This window comes from Lissotriton vulgaris, chromosome 4_1, assembly GCF_964263255.1.
Source record: "Lissotriton vulgaris chromosome 4_1, aLisVul1.2, whole genome shotgun sequence".
Classification (NCBI taxonomy): Eukaryota; Metazoa; Chordata; class Amphibia; order Caudata; family Salamandridae; genus Lissotriton; species Lissotriton vulgaris.
Window position 1 is genome coordinate 1439319297 of NC_141691.1, and position 23075 is coordinate 1439342371.

The window sequence follows — 23075 nt, forward strand, 5'->3', positions numbered from 1 at the left end:
TTTCATCCCTCATCCTCCTGGACCTGTCTGCCGCCTTCGACACGGTCTACCACCGCACACTAAGGACATGCCTCCAAGAAGCGGGAATCCAGGAGAAGGCCCTGGAATGGACCACGTCCTTCCTCTCCGGCAGAACCCAGAGAGTCTGCCTCCCACACTTCTGATCCGAAGCCACCGACATCACCTGCGGTTTACCCCAGGGATCATCCCGCAGCCCGACCATGTTCAACGTCTACATGGCCCCCCTCGCACAAGTGGCCCGCCAGCACGACCTGAACATCATCTCCTACGCCGATGACACCCAGCTCATCCTCTCCCTCACCAAGGAACCGCACACCGCTAAAACTAACCTCCACGAAGGCATGAAGGCCGTCGCTGAGTGGATGAAGAGCATCTGCCTGAAACTGAACTCAGACAAGACGGAGGTCCTCATCCTCGGCCCCACCCCCTCTGCCTGGGACGACTTCTGGGGGCCGACCATACTGGTAACAGCATCAACACCCACGAACCACGCATGCAATCTAGGATTCATCCTCGACTCTTCCCTCTCCATGTCTAAGCAGGTCAGCGCCATCTCATCCTCCTGCTACAACACCCTCTGCATGCTCCGCAGGATCTACAAGTGGATCCCGACCGAAACCAGAAGGATGGTGTCCCAAGCCCTCGTCAACAGCAGACTGGACTACAGCAACGCACTCTGCGCAGGAATCCTGACCAGACACCTATAACGTCTGCAACGCATCAAAAACGCATCCGCCCGCCTGATCCTCAACATCCCTCCGCACAGCCACATCACCCCCCACCTAAGAGACCTGCACTGGCTCCCCGTCGACAAGAGGATCACCTTCAAGCTCCTAGCCCACGCACACAAAGCACTCCACAACACCGGACCAGTCTACCTGAACAACAGACTCAACTTCCACACCCCCGCCCGCCAGCTCCGCTCCGCCAGCCTCGCCCTCGCCACCTACCCGCGCATCCAATGAACGACCTCCGGTGGCAGATCCTTCTCCTTCCTCGCCGCCAAGACCTGGAACACCCTCCCCACCCATTTGCAGCAGACCCAAGATCTGCTCACCTTCAGAAGGCTCCTCAAGACCTGGCTCTTCGAGCAGTAGTAGCCCCATCCCCCCTCAGCACCTTGAGACCCTCAGTGGTAAGTAGTGTGCTTTACAAGTTCACTGATTGATTCATTGATTGATCCCCAGAGATGAACATTTTCCCACCCATTGTCTTTTATATTTTAAAGGTTTCCACGTTTCCATTTTTAGAGTGTTAACCAAACAGTTAAGTCTTGGATTTCATGTTGCTAATCACAATGTGGTATTTCACCTCATCATTTTGGAACCGTTTTTCCTACTTGAAATTCAAACTCAAAAAGTGACACGCAATTGAAAAATCAATAGGTCAATAACTTCCTAAAATGCAGTAGCAGAGAGGAAATGGAACATGAAAATTGTGTCTGATTCAAGCTATGGACCAATCATCAACCATTACCTCGAATTTATAAAACCTAAATTTTTATAACGATTTTTCCACTTATAACCATTTGTGCTTTTGGCAAAGAAGGTCTCCTAAAGAGTAGTTTTTTTCTAGAAATTGAAGTACCTAGTAACACGGCAAGCATGAAAGTCTTTGTGAACCTTTGTGTTCCAATCTGTGTGAAAGGTTGTCACAGACCCAAGAAAGACTACAAAGATAAGATCATAGTGCAGATTGAAAGTATATGGCAGAAACAGTCACATTCAAGGCATAAATATGGGACAGATAAATAACCAGATTCACTCAATGCACTTAATGCTAGTGTCTTGGCTAGTCCAATATAACATTAAGGCCTGATTTGGATCTTAGCGGATCTAGTGCCGCTGTCACTTTATCCCGCTGGCACTTTATCGATGGTTTCACCGCCCACTTACTTGGCGGTCTGCCCACTCTATATAGATGAAAGCGACTCCATGGATGAAAGACTGCCCAAGTGCCACCGACTCCGCCAGGAATTTTCACCTGCATTGACAGCACCATAGGCAGAAGCTGCTGTCGGCAGGAGTCTAGCCAAGATTACCACTGACTAATCATGATGTGCCTTTCCGTCAAGGAAACTGTGGCAAGGATACTACCTCCTTTGAGTTGGCGGAATCAAAGGATATTAGGTAGAAACTTAACTTTTTTCTCTTTACCACTTCCACTTCTGTTTTGAACCATATCGCCCAAGTCCACCTTTTGCTGAAACTACATGACCACAGCGCTAATCAACTCCGCTGTCGCCTGGATCTAAGTAAGATTATTTTACAATTGTCTTACTATGAATAGTGTGTTTTGATAATTGTTTTGGTCTTGTATATTTTTACATTGCTCTTACATGCAATTTTTTATGTGTAATGCTTTTGTGTACACCGTACAAATAATCAAGATAAAATGAACACATCTGTATTGACACTTAAAAAATTTATGTGGCTCTGTTGGCTGTGGGTGTTGTGCTTGTGGTGCCTGTGGGTGTTCATTCAGTAGTGTGTGTGTGTGTTGTATGTGTGCTATGCAATTTGTACTCTAAATGAGTCGATCTTGGCGAAGGGCCTGCGAATGTATTTATCATTGTGCAAAATATTGTTACAAAAAATGTAATTTTTCCTCTTGTGCTATTAATGTCCTGGTAGCTTGTAATTGTGCTACCAAAGTCACCAGGACACTAATTCCTCTGTTTTCACTTCTTAAGATTGATGAATTTAACAGCAAATTCAATATGTATTATGACATTTAGGCCCTCATGACGAGTTCAGGACTAAATTATCTGTGGTGCCGCGAGATGGCTGCTCATTGAGTGAGCTCTGCAGGCCGAGGCAAAATCCTTTCATCATCCTTCCATCTGACTAACTAGAAATACCTGTTATTGCGAAGACATATGCATTAGCGAGCTGCGCAGCGGTAGAGCTGATTTTTATGACTACACAAGCCTTTGTTCTGCCTGATAACTGAATAGGAGGAGCACCTTGGTCCAGAGAGCTACAGGCCTGGTACGCACGACATTGTGCAGCCCATCCCTGAAGATGGAGAGAGTACACCCTGCCACAAAGAGAAGTGTGAACTACAAAACCTTTGACTGCTGTGGTCCCACTGATGATGCAGCGAGGTGACTCTCCAGAGCATTCTCGCTTCCCTGTGTTGCACCCCAGCCAGATGCCCAGAAGTTGAGGCCCGGCAAGCGTGGAGCGCACTGGGCAGGTCGGCATGTAGCCTTGGGCTGAGACTGAAGGGGGAAAAAGAAACGTGCACTGGTGCTCCTGTGAGCTGAAGGTAAGTCTCAGACGAGCCCCCTACCAGCAAGTGTGGAGCAACGCCCGGACCTCCGTGAGCTCTAATCACAGTGCTGCTCCTGACTGGTGTCAGCGTTGCTGCAGCAGCAATATTGTGTGGTGTTGCCAGCCAAAAGGATCAGGGGTCGCGCCCAGCATTTTGCATCAGCTTTGGAACACCGGCTGTGTCCCTTCTGATCCCGGCAATAAGGCTGTGGTCAGCTCATTGGTTATTTGGGAGCGCCCAATTTGGAGTTGGGACAAACGGGGACTCTCGGAAACCCCTACCATGCTGGGAGGCCACTTCTTTAAAGCCTTTGAGAAGAAAGAGTGGCATATAGGGAAACACAACACCAAGCAGCCCAAATTAATGTTCAAAAGCAAAAGACTCACAAGACATGAGGAGGCCGAGACAGAGGGAGATGCCGATCTCGGCCTCAGCGAGATGGTCGACGACCCGGGTGACAGCTTCCGTTCACTTTTACTGGAAATGAAGTCCAGCCTGAAAACCATAGATGGCAAGCTCGATGTCCTACCCTCCCAGCTGGACCATGTTAAGAAGCGGGTTGACGCACATGAGACATGTCTGGATCAGCTGGAGGGCCTTGCTTCAGACTAGTATAACAGACTGGTGTGCTTCTGACTCCCATGACTTCCAGGTAGAAGCAAAGGAGCACCTACTACAAATGGACAAGGTATTACGCAGTATCAGAGCCAAGAACAATGATTTTGAAGCTTTATCCCATTGAAATAACCTCAGAATTACAGGAATACCAGAAATGACAGCCATTTATAAGATGGAAACCTATGTATATGACCTCTTATGTGGACTGTTTGGTCAGAATCTGTCAGCGGTGTTCACCATAGAGAGAGCCCACCGCACTTGGGGGCCCAGACCACAGGTGGGACCTCTCCGCCCAGGACGATACTTGCACATCTGTTAAACTACCGGGATCGGTATACCATCCTACGTCGGATGTATGTCGTTACTACGCATGCTTTTACAACGCATGCCTTTACCAAGCAGGTTTTACAATGCAAGTCGTTACAAGGACTTGTGTTGGGGAGCGCTGGATAGTGAATAGTTTAATTTACTATTCCAACTCCAGTCCCCGTGGAGAGTAGGGGAGTAGGATAGTAAATTACACTATTCCCTATCCTACGGTGCCCCCCAGCGCAAGTCATTGTAATGACTTGCGTTGTAAAAGTTGCGTGGTAAAAGTACTGCGTGGTAAAAGTTGCGTTGTAATCGCTGTTCCCCCATATGTCTGGCCAGAGAACGAGGCAGCATTAACCACAAAGGGAACACCATCTCCTTAAATCCTGACTCTACTCCTGCGGTGCAGGCTGTCCACAAGGAATTCATACTATGTATGGTAAGTACTAATAAAGTAGTGAAAGACAAAGAAATGAAGCGTAAAACTGCATCAAATGCACAAAAAGTAATCCTGTGGTAGTGCAGAAATATTCACTTGCCAGGCTTGAAAGATTGAGGAAAACAGAGTTTGTGTGCGAGCCATCAATCCCAGTGTCACACAGCAGGTGTGTGAATCCCTGATGAGAAACCACACGTGTCACCAATCCCAGTGTTGCACAGCTGGTGTGCAGATCACCGATGAAAGAAGGCGCACTTTATAAAATATCTGCTGGCTGTACCTCAAAGCGCCCCTACGTATGGTTGCCATATTGAGCTGGGAATCGATTATCTGACCGATAACATCAGGGTTCAGCCGATCCTTTTGTGGCACCGTGTCTGGACCAAAACGCAGTGCCACCTAACTCGCTCACTCTTAACAGACTGCCTGGCCCTAGCTAATTGGCATAATATTCCTTGGCTCCAGTATGTGAAAAACTTCCTAGGTGATCTGGATCGCATTGTATATTTCTGGGATCCACCTGCATTGATGAACATTTCTAGGAAAGATTTGAAAAAACTTTGCCTCTCTCATCTCAGGGAACTACGATTGACACAGGAAATAAGCAAACCTTCAAATGCTCATATCCTAACACTTCAGACTACCCTGGGGATCCAGCCATATTTAACTTTCTATTTAAGTACTTACGACAAATATTTATTGACTAGGTTTAGATTTAATACATTCTACCACCTAGTCACATATCCAAAGCAGCAAGACTGGTCACACAATTTAATGAAATGTCCCTGCAATGGGATCTCGGACCAGTCAACAATTCACATAATACTGTTTTGTAGATATTACACGATCCCACGTAAGCGCTGGATTTTGCCTGTATTGCGCACAATGGGTCTGAGAACGTGTCGGCCCGCTTACTTGGCATTACAGTCCTTGGACTCTGTATATAATGCAAAATGTGTAGCTGGCTTCCTAAAACTATGTCTAAATATTCGGCGCAGTGTTTGTGTGGCTTAGCTACCTGTGTTAAAATTATACTCTTATTGTTTAGTGCTGTTCCCGGACCTTGAATACAACGCCAATTCTGTAATGAGTATACTAGAACTACCCTTAAAATATGTTGCAGAAAATCCGAGGCCCATCTTATTGTTCTAAATGTACGTTATTTGCTAAACAAAGTTCTTTTATAATCTTTTTAAAAATGTATTTAATGAATTGTGTTTTTAATCATTAAGATGTATTTAGAAATGTACTTTTTATGGTTATGCAAAATTGTAACCGAATAAAAGTTTTTTATGACTATGACACTAGCCCTCATTACATAGCAGGCGAAGCAGAATATGTGTGTAAGACAAGTCGTCTTGATCCTGGAGAAATCCTCAACAAAGATGGCCGCTGGGCATTTGACAAAACCACGCTTACCCAGAATCCTTTGAGGACGTTGGAAGCAGAATGGGAAGCTGAGTCGAAGGCTCAGGACTCGAACACCGGAAGAGCTATTGCCTAGGCTCTCCCAAAGCCAGGAGGATGATGCAAGGCTGGGGAGAGACAATAATGCAGGATGCAGGCATGAGTCGCAACAATGGAAGCCGAGAGCTGCAATGAGGTAGGCTCACAAGGCTAACAGCGCAAGGTGGGGCTTCCAATGGCAGCTCCAAATGGTTAATACAAAAAGAGCCTCTATGTTAAGATTAAATTGACCCAGCTGAGGAAATTTGGCAGAATATCTGTCCTTCAAAGACCCGGAAGAGCAAAACGGCCAGTGGGTTCAAGTAGATGGCAGCAGGCTGACGCAGGACGGTCTCGGCCAAAACAACTTACCCCTCTTCTGGTACTAAAGTCTAGTATCGGGGTGAAGCTGAAATGACTTGAGGCTAAGACTGGAACATAAAAAACTAAGCATTTATTGATCGAAGACCAATAACAGGAACCCACTGCTAAACAACATACAAGCAGGATAGCAAGGTCTCAACTGACCACAGTTAGGCAATTGAAGCTCCCAATGGCATGCCAGGGTTCTGATTAACAGTTAACCCCGTCCATGCTGATGACGGCCAGGAGCCGTCATGGCACACAGTGCTCATGTGCTGATGACGGCTCCCGACCAGCATGACCACACCGCGATCGGAATGTGCCGCATAGGTGCTGAATCGTGGCCGCGCCCAAGGGGTTAAATAAACAAAACAGAACATACCCACATAATACAGACCACACTGCTTAATGCTGCACAAATAGAAGTTACAGAACTTCATTTTTTAGGGGGATTGTTTATGTGCAGGAAGGCACACCTTCCTGCGCATAAACAATCAATGTTTTTTTGCTTTTTTCTAGGTGTGCTGCACAAGGCAGCACACGGGGAAACAGCAAAAAAGAAGAGAAATAAAGCATTTCTCCTCGTTTTGCCTGCCAGGCTTTGCCTGGTCTTAATTTTGACGATGCCTCCTATTTACGCCACCCTTGTAAATCGGGGGCAGTATCAAAATCAAAGAGTGTTGCGGTGAAACAGCCATAACAACACCCATTGCCCTCCCCTTTCGTGCTAAGTACAGCATGAATTGGTGCCTTATGTACAAGGCAGCATTAAGCCATGTTAAGTGCCTTAATGCTGCCCTGTAAATAGGGCAAAGCCCCTATCATCAACACAACGTCACTTTGTGCTGGCGATAGGGCCTTGTAAATATGCCCCTCAGTATGTTAAAAACCTACTCCACATGATATGCCTAATTTTTCTGTTAACATTTCAAAGTAGGAGTTATTTACTAAATGTGGTAAAGATCTCTCCCTTGGGCAATGATATTTAGCATGTCTGATAAATATCCTACCCTATTCTGACAAACTCGTAATTAGGTCTTGAATGTATAAGTCAATATTTTTGGCCTCAAACTTTTAGCACAACAACAGATAATTACTTCTTTTGGGTACAAGTCTTGTGGATTACCTCGTTTGTGATAATAGGAACTCTAAATCTCATATTGTGCCGCCTAGGGATAATTGATGTTGTGACCCTTGTCTATGACTCTAATGGTCATCACCTGAGCAGTCATTACTTCAAATTTATTCCAAGAGGGATGCTTTGAAAAAAGGGACACTTACATACAAAGTACTGGTGAATTCTGGCCAGAAAACTGGTGAAAAGTATTTTCGTGTTGTGACCTATAGTAATGGCCAAAAAGTTGCCATCAAAGATGTGTGGTCTGGCAGAAACAACATCAAACAAGAACGAAGACTAATTAGAACGAATTAGCATTTATATAACAATGTAAGGGTACATGTCTGAGTAGATATGAGTTTCATATCACTTTAACCTGAAAAGGTGCAAAATGGAAAAATCCCTTTCCTTTATGAAGAATGCCATATTTTGCATTAGTAATGCAACTAATAAACTAATTAAAGAGTGTCAATCAAAGTTCATGTGTACTAAAGAATGGTGTCAAAAAAGGCTGCAGTATACAAATAGCACAGGCTGGAATTAAAAAAAGTGTTTCTATGGCTTACTGGTGTACTACTTCCGCCTAACTATTTTATTCCAGGAGTAAGCCACCTCCTGGAATTTTCCTGGAGTCAGTCTACAACATCTTTGTCAGGTGGGCTCTCAAAGTTCAATTTCCACCTGTAAGTTAAGAATAAGACAATATATAACACAGAATCTGCATGTCCACCAACCTTTCCCGATTTTAAAAATGTTGAATTATGTGTCATGCACTCTGCATTCAAATGGACTAAAGGGCACAGCATGTGCTCCAAACACTATTGTGTTTAGGCAGTCCATAAAAGTGCCCTCCCCAGGCATAGAGATAATTCTAGGACATTCATAAAATGAGTGAATAATAATAGTGTTGATAAATCAAAGAGAAGGAAAGAGAAAGACACAGCATGGACAACTCAAATAAAGGACCCACAAGAAAGACACAATCACCGAATGTCAAAAAAATGTCCATTGCCCATTGTCAAAAATGTTGAAGATTTTATCAAGTCAAAAACCAAATGGTGGTGTGGTATTCTACACACAGGTGAATAATCTTGTTACAATCAACCTGAAGGATGTTTTAAAAAAAGGTTCAACAGAGACTAAATGAATAACATTAGGGGAAAGGTTGTGATTCACAACAAAAGGGGCACAGTCAAGAATAAATGTATGCAAATATTATCACACATTATGGTGGAAATACAAAGATTCAACAACACACAACCAAATTATTGACACATAAATAGTACACGTGGTTCAAAGATAACTGTTATATATCAGAATGTCGAAAAACCAGAACCGTGTGATCAACCACATCAATTGTACTTGCTGTCTGCGTGCATAAATGAATGGAATGACAGTAAATGAGTATATACCACTCACATATTTCCTACATTCAGCACTATTATTTGGTCTTCACCCAGGCAGACTTTTCATTATTTCAGGGTTAGCTCTATCTTCTAAGGTTTTTCCTCCCCAAACAGAACTTTTTTTTGCAGATAAAAACAATACACTTTTTGGCTCCATGTGAATGATTTTACTTACTATCTTGCCTCAAGTCCATTTTCAATACTTGATATGATGGTTAGGGGTTACTTTTCACACTCTCCTATGAATGTTTTGAGTTCAAAATAAGTTTATTAATAGTAATGCAAGGTAGTAATACAAAATATAAGTAAAGAGTTATGAGGAAAAAGAATAAGGGGAAGGGAAAGGAAGGGAAATCACAAGAATGATAATCAAAATACATTGCAAAGTGAAATGAGCAATACGAAACATAATAAACTAATCATGGGTATCAGGAAGTAAAAAGAAAGGGTACAGTAAATATACAATAAAAGCAAATGCAATTATAACTATGCAGTTAAACATCTTAGCAAAACATGAGGAATGAGAAAGGGCATCAAAGGGGTTTGGAAACCTCCTGCTGAGCAGGTCGTGGACGAAAGGAGCGAGTTGTACAAATATCTAAATACAGCGAAACAGGAAGCCATAAATCAGCACGCTTACCTGCCAACTGGGCAGGAAAAACAAAAGCAGTATCAAGTCTATGATTGTGACAAACATTATACCACCATGCTTTGAAAGTAATAGTAGACGAAGACTTAATTAATAGTAATTTGTTGAAATGCAACAGCTAATAATAAATCAACAATACGAACATCGAGATCAGTCTTGTCCCAAAGAGGGGAAAGACTTCCCAAAAAGATATGGGTAGGGGAGAATGGAATACTAGTACAAAAAATAACATTAATTTGTGCCCAAACTTGTAACCAGAAGGCGCGTACCTTCTTGCAAAGGAACAACATATGAAATAAAGTGGCATTAGGTAAAGAGAAAGACCAACATGTATCTGATGTGGCAGGGAAACGTTTGTGAAGGGTAGAAGGAGTGTGTAACAAGCGACTATATATAAAAAATATAGATTGCGTTAAAAATACAGCCCTAGAAGTTTTACAAATCTTTGTCCAAATCTTGTCCCAAAGAGAAATTGGCCACAATATGGAAAAATCATTCTCCCAATGCTCCTCCACCTTGGATTTGGATCTGGAAGTGTATGTGCATGAAGGTGTTTATACATGACAGAGGCTCTGGGAAGGGTTTGTAAGATGGAATGAAGTTGAATGGTGGGAACAGGTGAGATGGAAGAAGGGATAGACTTGGAAAGTCTGTTGTAAGTTTCCATGACCGATGCTTTAAGGAGGAGGTATTTGGGAGCAAAAGAGAGGGGTAAATCAAAAATGGAACAAAGAGTGTGGAAGGGCAAAAAGGTGGAATGTGAGAATAACTGTGATATCCAAAGCAGACCTTTGGTTCTCCAAGATTTCCAGTAAAAAGGCTTAGCCCGGAGTAGAAGGTATTTATTGTGCCAAATAGTGGATGAAAGGAAGTCGGCAACACATACAGGAGGAGGAGGATTGGAGGATAAGAGGAGTTTGAGAGTGAATTTATGGATAGGAGTAAGAATTGAAGAGGGCTTGCGCGAAAAGGAGATACACTCAGCAAAGGAGAAAGGGGAAAGGAAAAGGCGCTCAATCTTAGTCCACAAAGGGCAAGGGGAGTCAGGGTCTTGTAGCCAAAAGGAAGATTGACGCAACAAAAAAGCCTTGTGATAGGCCGAGAAATCCGGAAAATTAACACCACCTTCAGAAGCGGGACAAATGAGTTTAACAAGAGACATTCTGGGTTTATTATCATGCCATAAAAAGGAAGATAAGACTGAGTTAATTTCTTAAAAAACTTAGCTGGAATAGAAATGGTAATATTGGAAAGGGTAAAAAGAACAATAGGGGAATGCATAATTTTAATAGTATCTAAGCAACCCCACCAAGACAGGTAGAGAGGATGCCACTTAGCTGTAAGGTCGGATAATTTCTGAATGCATTTAGTAAGGCAAAGGGAAACAGTATCCGGGATGGAGGGAGTGATATGCAACCCTAAATACTTAATATGGGAAGAGCTCCAGGTGAAACTGGAGGTGCTAAAATCAGGTTTAAAGGTGAATTTCATCAAGGGCAGGATTTCGCATTTATCATGGTTGAGTTTATAACCAGAAATTGAGGAATAGGTCTGTACTTCCTCCAAAAAAGCAGGGACGGAGACCGCAGGGTTCGAGATGAAAAGTAATATGTCATCTGCATAGGCAGCAAGTTTAATAGAAAGATCTCTAGTCTGAAAGCCATGGATGTTAGAATTTTGGCGTAGTTTGGACAAAAAGGGTTCTAAAGCAAGGTTGAAAAGAAAAGGTGAGAGGGGACATCCTTGGCGAACACCTCTACCAAGGTCAAAATAAGAAGAAATGTGGCCATTAGCATAAACTGCAGCTCGTGGACGAGAATACAATAGTGAGATTAGGGAAGTAAATTTACGGCCAAACAAACAAACCATCTAAGAGTATGAAAGAGGTAGGGCCACTCAACCCTATCAAACGCTTTTTCAGCGTCTAGGGCTATTGCCGCGAGAGGATGTTGGAGATGGGAGGATTTTGTTAATATGTTAAATAAGAGTCTGGTATTGTCAGAAAAATAACGACCTTTAACAAAGACTGATTGTTCGTCACCTAGGAGGTCAGGAAGCAAATGGTCCAATCTTATCGCTAATGATATGGCAAAGATTTTATAGTCAATATTAACCAGGGAGATGGGTCCGTAGTTTTTGCAATATTGGACATCTTTCCCGGGTTTGGGTATTAAACAAATATGTGCGTCTGAAAAGGTGCCAGAGGAAGTAAGTAATTCAGCAAAAGAGTGGAGATGGGAATGGAGCTTTGGAATCAATAATTTGGAGAACTGGAAAAAAAACTCAATGGTAAAACCATCCGGGCCAGGGGCTTTGTTGAGTTTAAGACGTTGGAGGGCAGTAAGCAATTCTTTCTGTGAGATGTCAAATTCTAAGGAAGAAAGGTCAGGAGGGGAAGGTGTAGGTGTTTGAATGGTGGAAAAGAAGTGAGTAAGAGACTGAGGAGAAGATAGGGTGTCAGAAGAATGTAAGGTCTCGTAGAAATGGGAAAAAGTAGCGAGAATATCAGCATCCTTATGTTGTAAGTGTGCATTAGTATCATAAACCGATTCAATGTTCACCTTATTGTGCTTGACCTTTAAGTAATTAGCAAGAATCTTCCCAGCTTTATTCCTACCACCATAAAATTTGGCACTTGACTTAAGCAAATACAAAGAAGCATCTTCAGTAGACTTTTCATTAAATTTAATCTTAGCAGCGACCAGAGTTGTCAGACTATCTGAGGAGTGTGAAGTGAAATAGGCGTGTTCCAATCTCTTAATGTCATGAAGGAGGGATTTAGTGAATTGGCGAGCATTCTTGCATTTTTTAGCGACAAAATTAATAATGAAGTTGCGTGCAGCTGCTTTGAAAGCATCCCAGAGATTGTGTTTTGAAATGGGTGGGACATCATTGAAAAGAAAAAAATCATCAAAAAATGTAGAGAAGGAAGTGGAAAACTTGGGATCTAAAAGGAGGGCATTATTAAAACGCCATCTTCTAGGTCCATCAACTTTAGGGAGAACCTCAAGGCTAACTACTACAGGGGCATGATGGGAAAGCAATATTGGACCAATTTCCGCCGCAGTGAGCGTTTGAGCAAGATCATGGGAAACAAAAATATAGTCAAGTCGTGATTGGGAACGGTGATGGGGTGAGTAGAAAGTAAACTCTTGCAAAGTCGGGTTACATAAACGCCAGGAGTTAACAAGCTTATGTTGGGAAATAGCTTGGGTAAAAAGTTAATGTGGTTTTGTGGGAATATAAGTGGAATCAGACTTCCTATCCAAAAAAGGATCAAGAGGGTGATTACAATCTCCTGCAAGGATGCAATTATCATCCATGAATTGGGTAATGCGTGGAGAAAACTCAGCCCAAAAAAGGGGTTCACCGTTTGTGGGACCATAAACATTAAGAAGAGAGATTGGAACACCTCTAAGCGATAGTCTGACATGTGTCCATCTGCCATTGGTATCTGATTCTTGGGAAATGACTGTGAAGGGGAGCGACCTGCGACATAGAATAGCAACACCATTGTGCTTACCATCACCTTGTGAATAGAAGACTTCACCCACCCAACCTCTTTTAAGCTTATCAGATTCTATGTCAGAAAGGTGAGTTTCTTGAAGGAATGCAATGTCAACATTTAGTTTAGCTGGGTGAGATAGAATGCGCTGTCGTTTAATTGGGGAATTAATACCCATAACATTCCAGGAAGTTATGTTCAAAGACATAATTTGTACATTAGAGCAACAAATTTGTTAAATAAGAAAACCATAATGAAATCAATAAAAGTGAGTAGGTCAAGAGAGAAGAAAGAAGTGATTAGAAGTGCGAGAAGAAAGAGAAAAGTGAGCTGAACAAGAAGAAAACAGTGTGCATTGAAGATATATGTAATAATAAGAGAAAGACCCAAGATTTAGAAGTAAGAAGTAGAAGAAAGAAAAGCAATATAGAAGAAGAGAGGAAAAAGAAAAAAGGGATTTGCAAAAATGAAAGAAAAAGAAATACAACCTGAAAAAAGAAAATCATCATCATTATACAAATAAGGATATCGAAACAAGGGGGAAGGGAAGAAGACAAGAACGAAAAACAAAAGAGGAACAGAAAACAAGAGGGAAACATACCTACAAAAGAGGAAGACGAGAAGAAGTATAGGGGGGAAGGGGCCATGTAGGTAAGGCAACACAACCGAGATCAGCTGGGCAGGGAACCGGGAAGACATCATCAGACAAAGAAGGGTTCCTGTGGAAACAAAGAAGGGAAAAAACAATAATGGATTACGAACATTGGTCAATAAAAAGACCATGAAAAAAACAACAACAATGCATCGCAAGAGAGGAAACATTCAAACAAGTGAAAAACGCCAGAAGGGAGAACCTGCCAGGACAAGACAAGGAAGGTCCAGAGGCGTCCATAGCAGATGTCTGATGTGCATTAATGAAACTTTGCAATCTTGCAATCTCACTGGATCTTCATAGGTAGTCGTCTTGTTGTTGTAGGTGACTTTAAACAAACAAGGATGATACAGGCCATAACGAGCACCCATGAAACCGAGGACCTCTCTCATACCCAGGAAAGCCTTCCTACGATTGGCAGTTGCTTTGGCATAATCCTGAGCGAAGAACAAAGGAGAGCCAGACCATGCCTATTTGGAAATAGCCTTGGCAGCTGCCAGAACCTTCAAGAGATCAGTGTACTCCAGGAAATAGAGAATGACGCCTCTTGGTCGTTGTGAGGAGGACATAGACGTCGGTAGACAGCCAAGGCGATGAGCACGCTGAATGTTGAGAGACGTCCCTTCTGGTAGGTGGAGCAACTTGGGGAGAAACGTTTTGAAGAAAGCAGGCGGGTCGGAGCCTTCAAGACCTTCCACTAAGCCGTAAATGCGAAGGTTATTCCGCCTGCCTCTGTTTTCTAACTCCTCCACCTGCTTCTGAAGAGCACCCACCTGTGAGGACAAATGCGAAACTGTGGTTTGAGTTTCCTGAAAAGAGACGACAGAATGTTCAACAGAGGAAACCCTTGTCTCGATTTGTGACCAATTGTCTGTTAGAACTTGAAGTTTAGCTTTTGTTTCCTCCATGTAAGGGCGAAGTGTCCCGATTTCCTCAAGAAAAGGACGAAACGATCGTATCTCTTCCAGCAAAAGTTCCATAGAGACGGGTGTTGATTGCTTGGCCGGTGAAGGGGGATCCTTTTTTAGTCTTTTCATGGTGTTTTTCCCTGATGCTGGTTGAGAAGAATCCATGGCTGCCTCCGAGCCAGACGAGGCAAGGGAGTCTTCTAATTGAGAGAAAGCGGAGAAGACTTTAGAATTTTTCACAAAAGCCACATTTGTAGGTGCTTTGGAAGGGAGGCGCAACATAGATTTAAGTCGTCCCATAAAAAGCAGCTGGAGAAGAACGTGTATAAAGCGTACTGTTACAACGTGAGGAGAAGAATAAAGTCACCGGCAAATGTGGGGATAATGAAAAAGAATTCTGAAGAGAAAAAAGGGGAGGCAAATTTGATGGTGAAAAGAGACACTTGAAGAGAGGTCCAGTGCTAGATGCTGACCATAATGTACATGTACAAAGGTAATGAACATAGAGGATAGCAAGCACAACTGATGAAGTAAGGAAGCAGCCAGGCCACAAATGCGTGCAGGGAGAACTTGCAGACATAGCATAGGTTACACAAGGAAGACTTCTGAACCAGCGAAGCAGAAAGCATACTGGCAGGGCTCCCAGGATAAATGCATTGCATAACCATTAAAGGCGCGAAAGAAACCAGCAGGAGCAGAAAGGATCATCGAAGAAATCAAGCCTGCATGCAAATGGTGAATAGGCAAACACAAGTGCCATCCAGTTGAGAGGCGATCAAGGAAATACCCCAGGTAAAAGAAAAAGTCCTTTCAGTTTTCAAGCAACTGTCATGAAAATGCGCGATTCAATAGAGAAACGACAAGCAGTCTGCCGCCTCCACACTGCATCAAAACAATGGCAAGCGATAGTTAATTCCCGCAGGATGAAGCATTTTGTGAGGCATTATGAAGGCCTAGGTAGGGCCAAAAGCCGCGGGGAATTGCAGAGAGCATGCCGGCATTAAAAGCACAATGCGCCGGGTTGTACAAAATGGCGGCAGCGCTGGACTGGGTTAGGCTTAAAGCGGTGCACTCACTTGCAAGGCGTCTCCACTTCAGTGGTTTCCAGGCATCCCAGGAGATGCAGAGGTTGTACGAGTTCCATTAAGCCACCAGCAAAGAAGGATAGGCAAAACGCGTTCGTCCTCACGGGAGGAGCGCATCGCATCAGGTCATGCAAAATGGCGACCGCAAGCAGCAGAGCGTCCTCAGAAGTAGAACAACAATTTTCACCGTCTCCATTGAAGATGAAAATGCCTCAGGGGTTTCAAGGCATCGCAGGAACGTTCCGACGGCTGACCATAGCCTCCAATTCAGAAACCGAGGAGTTTGAGCGACGAATCTCCCGGATCCGTGGCAGAGCCTCACTCAGGCGCCGCCATTACCCACGGGCGCCAAGCCACGCCCCCCCACACTCTCCTATTAATATGTGCTTTCATAAGAGTTTCTTAATTCCCAACCTCAATAACCACTTTTCATTTCAGATTGAACTTTCCTCGAGGACTTTAGTCAAGATGCCATTTGTCCGACTTCTTTTGGTCTGCTATTACAATCTTTGAAAACATGCTGCATAGTGATTTATATTTGTGAACGTGCTTTATTACACATTTGTGGTGGCTAGTGACATCAATTCAAAACAATTCAACTTTATTCGATTCATAAAATGTATCATAAAATAATGCATGTAAACAGCACTATGTATAAAATCAAGAAACAGTAATGTTAAAAAACATACACAATTTAGCAAACATAAGTAATGATTTTCTTCTAGTTGATACAGCCCTGAGAAATCCTGCTGAAACAACACATATAAACAGATTAGGGAGCAATTGCAAATATATAAACGCTTGCCTACATTGTTTAAAACTTAAAGATTTCATCAGAGGTTCAATAAAGGATCTCCTCAGATCTATATACAAAAGAACAAGATGTGAAATGTTGATTGTTTAGACAAATTGTCACATGGACAATGCATTAATTCCCTAGACCAGTTGTTGACAATAATTAGAAAAGTCATCAAACAGGGAAATATGTCAAATCTAAAATGCATTAAAACGAATCTATGTTGTGCTTTAAGAACATTAAAAAGATGTGGCTGCATTGAGAATGTAGTCAAGACCATTTGAATATGTTGAACAGTTGGTATCTCTAATTCCACTGTTAATCTCAATTCCTCCCAAAAATGTAGACACTCTGGGGCATATTACCAAGCAATAGCGATAATTATAGCTATTGCTTGGTTAGCGAGAAACATTTATCGTAGAGCTGCGGCGATTTTTATCGCAGATAAGCCTTGGTATTACCAAGGTTTATCGCAAATGCGATAAAAATCGGCAGTAATGCATGAATATCGCTGAAAAATCAGCGATATTCAGGCATTACCGAGCTAATGCTTTTAGCCATGTTATCTGTCTCCCATTGGATAACATGGCTAAGAACTGCTCCTGGGCAGGTGTTAGCTTTTGGAGATATTCGCGCTTAGCGTGAATATCTCCAAAAGCTGGTAATTGGAGATAGCGATGTTAGCGACTGTTTCCAGTCGCTGACATCTTGTCATGCCCACTTTGCATGTCATTAGTGATAAATTTTTCCGACATGACAAAGCGGGGCCCAAGATGGTCGCTATCTTCTACTAGCTGTCGCTAACTGGTGTTAGCGAAACCTAGGTAATAGGGAGATAATTTTATCTCCGCTTTCTTGGCTTTTAAAGCCCTTGATAATATGCCCCTCTGTTTTAAGTGCTTACCTCGTAATACTATTCAGGGTTTCCGGTTGTTATTCCAGATGGTTAATATCTAACATAAAGTACAGAGTCACAGCAGTCCTTGACTGAGGCCCGATTAAATTCCATGTACTCTGAAGTCCAGATCTTGTGCCAGAGAAAAACTGTCTGTAACCTTATCAGATCTGCTAAGTGGGTTGCACCCACTTCAGAGTGGTATACACAATTTGAACAACTAGAAGGAAGTGTCAAAAGATTTTTATATGCATTTTCCACCACCTTCAGAGGTTCTACATTAACATGCCCCCACAGCTCAGCGCTGTAAGTACCAATGGTTCTACATTTTGCATTATAAATAGTTAGCATTTCCATTGGCTGTTTACAACACAATTTTCTTGCAAAGTTACACAAGACCGCAACAGATCTTACAAATTGCAGCCTTCTTGAGTTAATTGCACTTTTGCAACTCCCCTCACAATTGACTAAAATGCCCAGGAAAAAAAAAAGTGGGAGTTAGTGGAATAATATCTTTCCCTATAAAAATATTGTGCATCTTATTAGAACTTCTGCCAACTTTCATAACGAACGTTTAACTATTGTTAAATCACAAACCCAGATTCTCCATAAAATGCACAAAACTATCCAGGAGATGCTGCAGAGCTAATGGAGTATGTGCTATAAGTACTACATCGTCCGCATAAACTAGGACGGGTACTGGGCATTGCTTAATGTGTGGGAAGTCCATACATGCATTTGCAAATCTGTTACCTAAATCCTTAATGTACAAATTAAATAAAAAGGGGACGAGCAAACATCCTTGGCAAACCCCTTTTTCAATACTTAAGGAACGTCTACATTTGCCCCTTAAACCAAAGCGAACCCTAGCTCAGCTTGTAGAATATAAATATCTTTAGAAGTTGACAATGGTTTAGTCTATACCCATTGAGGTCATAACGGACCAGAGCTTATCAAAAGCAGTCGACAAGTCGATGAAAACCAAAATTAAATTGCCTCTTTTAATATGAACATACATGCCTAGAAACAATTTAAAATTGATGGCTTGATCTGTGGTCCCAATTTCGGATACCATACAGTAGGTTAGAGATAATATTGTTACAGTCCATCCAGCTTTGCAATCTACTTAAAATTATATGACCCACAACCTTAACTAGAGAATCTAGCAGGGAAATGGGTCTATAATGAGCAGGGCAGTTGTAATCTCCTTTTTTAAAATTGGTACAATGTGGGACTCAGACCATGAAAATAGAAACCCAACACTTTGGCATTATCTAAAAACAAGGGTCAAGAGGGGGTCCCAAAGCTCAATGTTAGCCTTAAAAAAATTGATGAGAATCCTGTCAAATCCTAGTGCTTCACCTCCATTGCTTGAGTCTAAAGCCAGAAAGACCTCCTCCAGAGTAAAATTAAGGTTAGACATATGGGATAGTTGGGAATGAAGTGCCCACCAACAGGGCTGATGTAGAGTTACTGCTTCCACACTTTGTAGAGTTGGCATAGAGCTTTGAGAAGTACGCTGCCCAGTCCTATCGATTCACTGTAGTCTCTAATTTAGGCTTATTATCCTCACTACAGAAGGGTGAGTTTACCACACGCCAGAATGTGGTAGTATAGTTATTACTGCTGGCATCATACACTTTTTTCCATGCCTCAGCTTTCAGACTTCTTTTACGATTTTATAAGGCTCGCCTGTACAGCCATCTCCTATGCTGGATCTCCAATTAATTCCTAGGAGTACACTTCAAAGCTTTTTTTAAAACTTTTATGTGCCTCTGTGCATACATGATCGAACCAGGAATCCTATTTACTGGACCTCACTTCTGTTTGGATGTTAGGCCCACTTTTTTTGACTCAGTGATAAGACCAAATGACTCCATAATTGAATCATCCATACATACATCTAAGGCCCTTCTTTGCTGCTGAATTAGATGTTCTAGGAAACCGTTTGGTTCGACCATAGACCACCATAGGGTAAAGACATTCATGTGGGACAGATCTATTTTCTTCATAGACCTGGGGGTCGATTCTGATCCTGGAAAAAAAACGTCAGTACGATTCGTATCTGGAGCCCTCTCCATACTAATCGTAAACATGCTGTACGACCCAAAGAGCACGATCCGGACAGGGGTATGAGGACGCGATTCGTATGGTCCAAGTCAGGTAAGGGCGATTTGTACGGAAAAGCACACAATCACATACACACCGCACGGTTAGAACACCCCATGATCGCAGGGGTACGGTGCGTACCCCTGCGATAATGGGGTGTATGCACCGTACCCGGGGGTGGGGGGGGCGTTCCGTACCTGTTTCGAGGCAAACTCTGCTTTTAGAGCTGTTTTCAGCTCCCGTAGAAAAAGGATCGTACGGTGTGTACCCGACATGTATTGTACTTGCTGGGTCAGAAAAACCAGCTGCAAACCATACAGATGTTGCGTACAGCGGGTTCCGATGGAGATTCATACGGGGATTTGATTCGTACATTCTCTGTACGATTCGTTCGGAGTTCAGTTCCTGGTACGAATCGTACTTCGTCGTACATACGAGGGACGTTGCATGGTACGATTTGTACGGGAAAAAAGCTCCAAACTGCTATTCAAAGCGTTTTTTCCCGAATCGGAATGGACCCCCTAGTGTGATGACGAACCCATGTTCCTCTATGCAGCCGCAGTTCAGCGTTAGGCATTGGGAAAAATGGTCACTCATTGCCAAATCAAGGATTGTGAAATCAATAACTAAAGCTAAGTAACAGTTGGGAAAAACCATGAAATTGGTAACGCTTTTACCCATGCTACCATCAAAAGTACAAGGTACTTCAACTGGTCTGTTGCTGAATTTGTTACTGAAGCCCAGGTCATATTTAAAAATAGGCTCATTAAGTTTCGCACTATATTCAGTGTGTGAAAAATGGGTAACAATCATTTGTCGTTGTGGTAAAACTACAGATCTTAATCGATTACATTTTACACAGTTGGATATTAAAATCTCCACCCCACATCAATAATTCATCTCCATTCCCTTTAATAGTTAGAGATTCTAGATCAATAATAATTTGGTCCAAAATGAAGGGTATATTTGAATCACAATCATTGTTGTAGAAGTTGACTAGGACCAAATGTGGGGAGCCTAGGAATTCAACGGAGACAATACGGTAAAAGTTGTTAGGGAATTTTACATTTACAGTAGAAGATGTTAATATTTTTGAGACAGAGATGCAGATACCCCCCTTTGGTCTGCCATGTCTCCTTGGAACAGCTGATAAGTTAAAGGTTTTGTAACCATTCAAATGACTGGTTCCACAACCCATGTTTACTGTAAACAGATAATTTCAAAACTAGTCACAACATCTAACCAATCAGGTAGACTGATCTTGCTTCTTAGCCCTGCTACTTTCCAACTTAAAATAGAAATGGTGCTTAAGTCAGTAGTTATACAATCCAAATTTGTCACATCACTCAACATAACCTGCTCCATAGATCGTTGGACAACCACTTTGTCTCCCGCTGTCTGTAAGATATTAGCAGGGATTGAGGTAGAATAGGCAAGGTTATACAAATATGTTCCTCTGACTAAATCGGCCTGAAGTCAATCTACCCCAGTAAGACAAAGAGGCAATCATACCTATTGGATATTTCAATGGGATACAGCGAAGGACATGACGTAATCAAGTTTAAAACTGGTGGTCGCTGTGTCGCAGAATTCAACTGTCTGGACAGTTGTGAAGGAGACCTACAAAAAAAACAGCGGTAAAACTGAAATGTGATTTGGATGTATATGCACTGAGTTTGCCCTTCCCAGTATCGTGCTAACTAGTGCTGGAGTTTTGAAAGACAGCACCACACAATCACCCTGTAGCTCTTTGGGGCTCCTATCAACCCACCCCACCTGTCTCGCCATCTTAAAATCCTCAAAAAGTACTCCACCCATCCCAGTTTAACCAGACGAGAGATTTGTTCCTCAACGAGTCCCTTGTTTCTTGTAGAGATACACCTAGGGTCAGGACATTGGCCAAAATGGTCACATACAGGGTAGCTGTGGGGGGTGGAGAACCGTAGCCTTAAGGCCCGGCGGCGCAGGATACGCCTGAAATCCCCGGGATTCACCTGCCTTGTCAAGTACAGAGACACGGACTCTTCGTCTGGCGTAGAAGATTGTATTTATTAGCTTCAACTAACACAGTGGTCTTAGAAGTCGTTGGTATAACGAGGTTCAAAAGAGAATGCCACTTTACTCCGTGGCATACAGGTTTATATACGCTATAATACAATGTAAAATGCAATCACACAAGAACACGAGACATAGGCAAACGTTACAAACAATGCTTTAAGTCCCAAGCAACTCAAGTTCCTGGTTCATGTTTATCAGTAGACCCCTTAAGCAAATTGGAAATGAATCCACACAATTCAGTTTACGAGTAGAGAAAACACAGCTGGTTTTAGAAGGACAGTCGTGAAACAGGAGAATGCACGAGACGTGTAGCGAAGGACAACGATAAGATAACTTAAAGGAAAGAATGGTGTGAACCAACAAATAGTCTGGACGGGGATTAATCAGCTCAGTAGGGAATTAGTGTACTCGGCCATACCCTGACACTTGTTAGTAAACATAGGAAAGGAAGCCACCTGACACGCAAATGCAGAAACAACGGAAACATCGCGCTCGCCGTGCTGCCTGAATGAGGGCAACACAAAATGGCAACGTCTACAAAATGGAGGCTGAGCACAAACAAATTCGTAATTTACAGAACCTCAGGGGGGAGCTCTAGTAACAGGAAAAGGATGAGTAGGGTGAGTAGACTAGGTAGAATCAGATCCCCCAAACTGATGTTGGACAGGGGAACTAGTGGTGTCACTTCATTCTTGTACCTGTGTGCCCCATTGGCTTGCAGTAAGTGAGGCTGGGGCTGTCGGTTTGATGCTGGTCGTATAGGTAACCCTGAGTTCCCTTTAACACAGTGTAGTAGCTGGTGAGTTACTGACGGTCTAGGGATTATACCATCAATATTAACATTAACATGATCGTTTGCCCCATAATGGGGTTTTACAGGGCTTAAACGTTCTACACACACATCAACACAGCACATTCAATAGCTTTCAGTCGATCTGATAGATTGCAAACAGAAGTCTTAATGAGGTAAGTTAGGGTATGGATAGATATCACCAGAGAAGTACAGTCCAAGGGTGCAGCAGGTATTGATTTGTTGCCAGTTCTAACAGTTCTCGGGTGTTTTGTGGTTGCTGCTGACTTCTGCACAAAAATCCTCTTTTTAGCCTTGTTTTCTCCATCAGGAGGAACCATAATGGGATCGTCTTGGCAGTTCCTTGGAATCTTTGGTCCTATGGGTGGAGGATGGGTGTTCGAAGTACCCGGTGAAAAAAAAATTGAGCACAGTCTCATTGCTGTCTTTACTGTTCAAAGAACCAGTTCCCTCAGTCTGCATATCCTATGAGCTGCATTTGGGGACAATGAGCGAGAAGTTGTGGGTTCAGAGACATTCTCAGAACAGATAGTTAGGGTTTCTTCCACTCTTAGAATTTGTTTCGCAATGGCCCCCTTTGCCCCTGTTATACAGTTCAATATAGACTGC

At 42.7% G+C, this 23075-nt stretch overlaps 1 long non-coding RNA gene across 1 annotated transcript in view; it reads right to left on the reverse strand.

Moving 5' to 3' along the window:
- Positions 1-9173: 9173 nt before the first annotated feature.
- Positions 9174-23075, reverse strand: part of LOC147724083 (uncharacterized) — a 94107-nt gene continuing 80205 nt past the window's right edge. Inside the window, exons 2-3 of the long non-coding RNA XR_015310077.1 lie at positions 13754-13871; positions 9174-9237 (exon numbers count right to left, since the gene is read on the reverse strand). This is a non-coding gene — a long non-coding RNA (uncharacterized LOC147724083). The remainder of the gene's footprint in view (positions 9238-13753; positions 13872-23075) is intronic.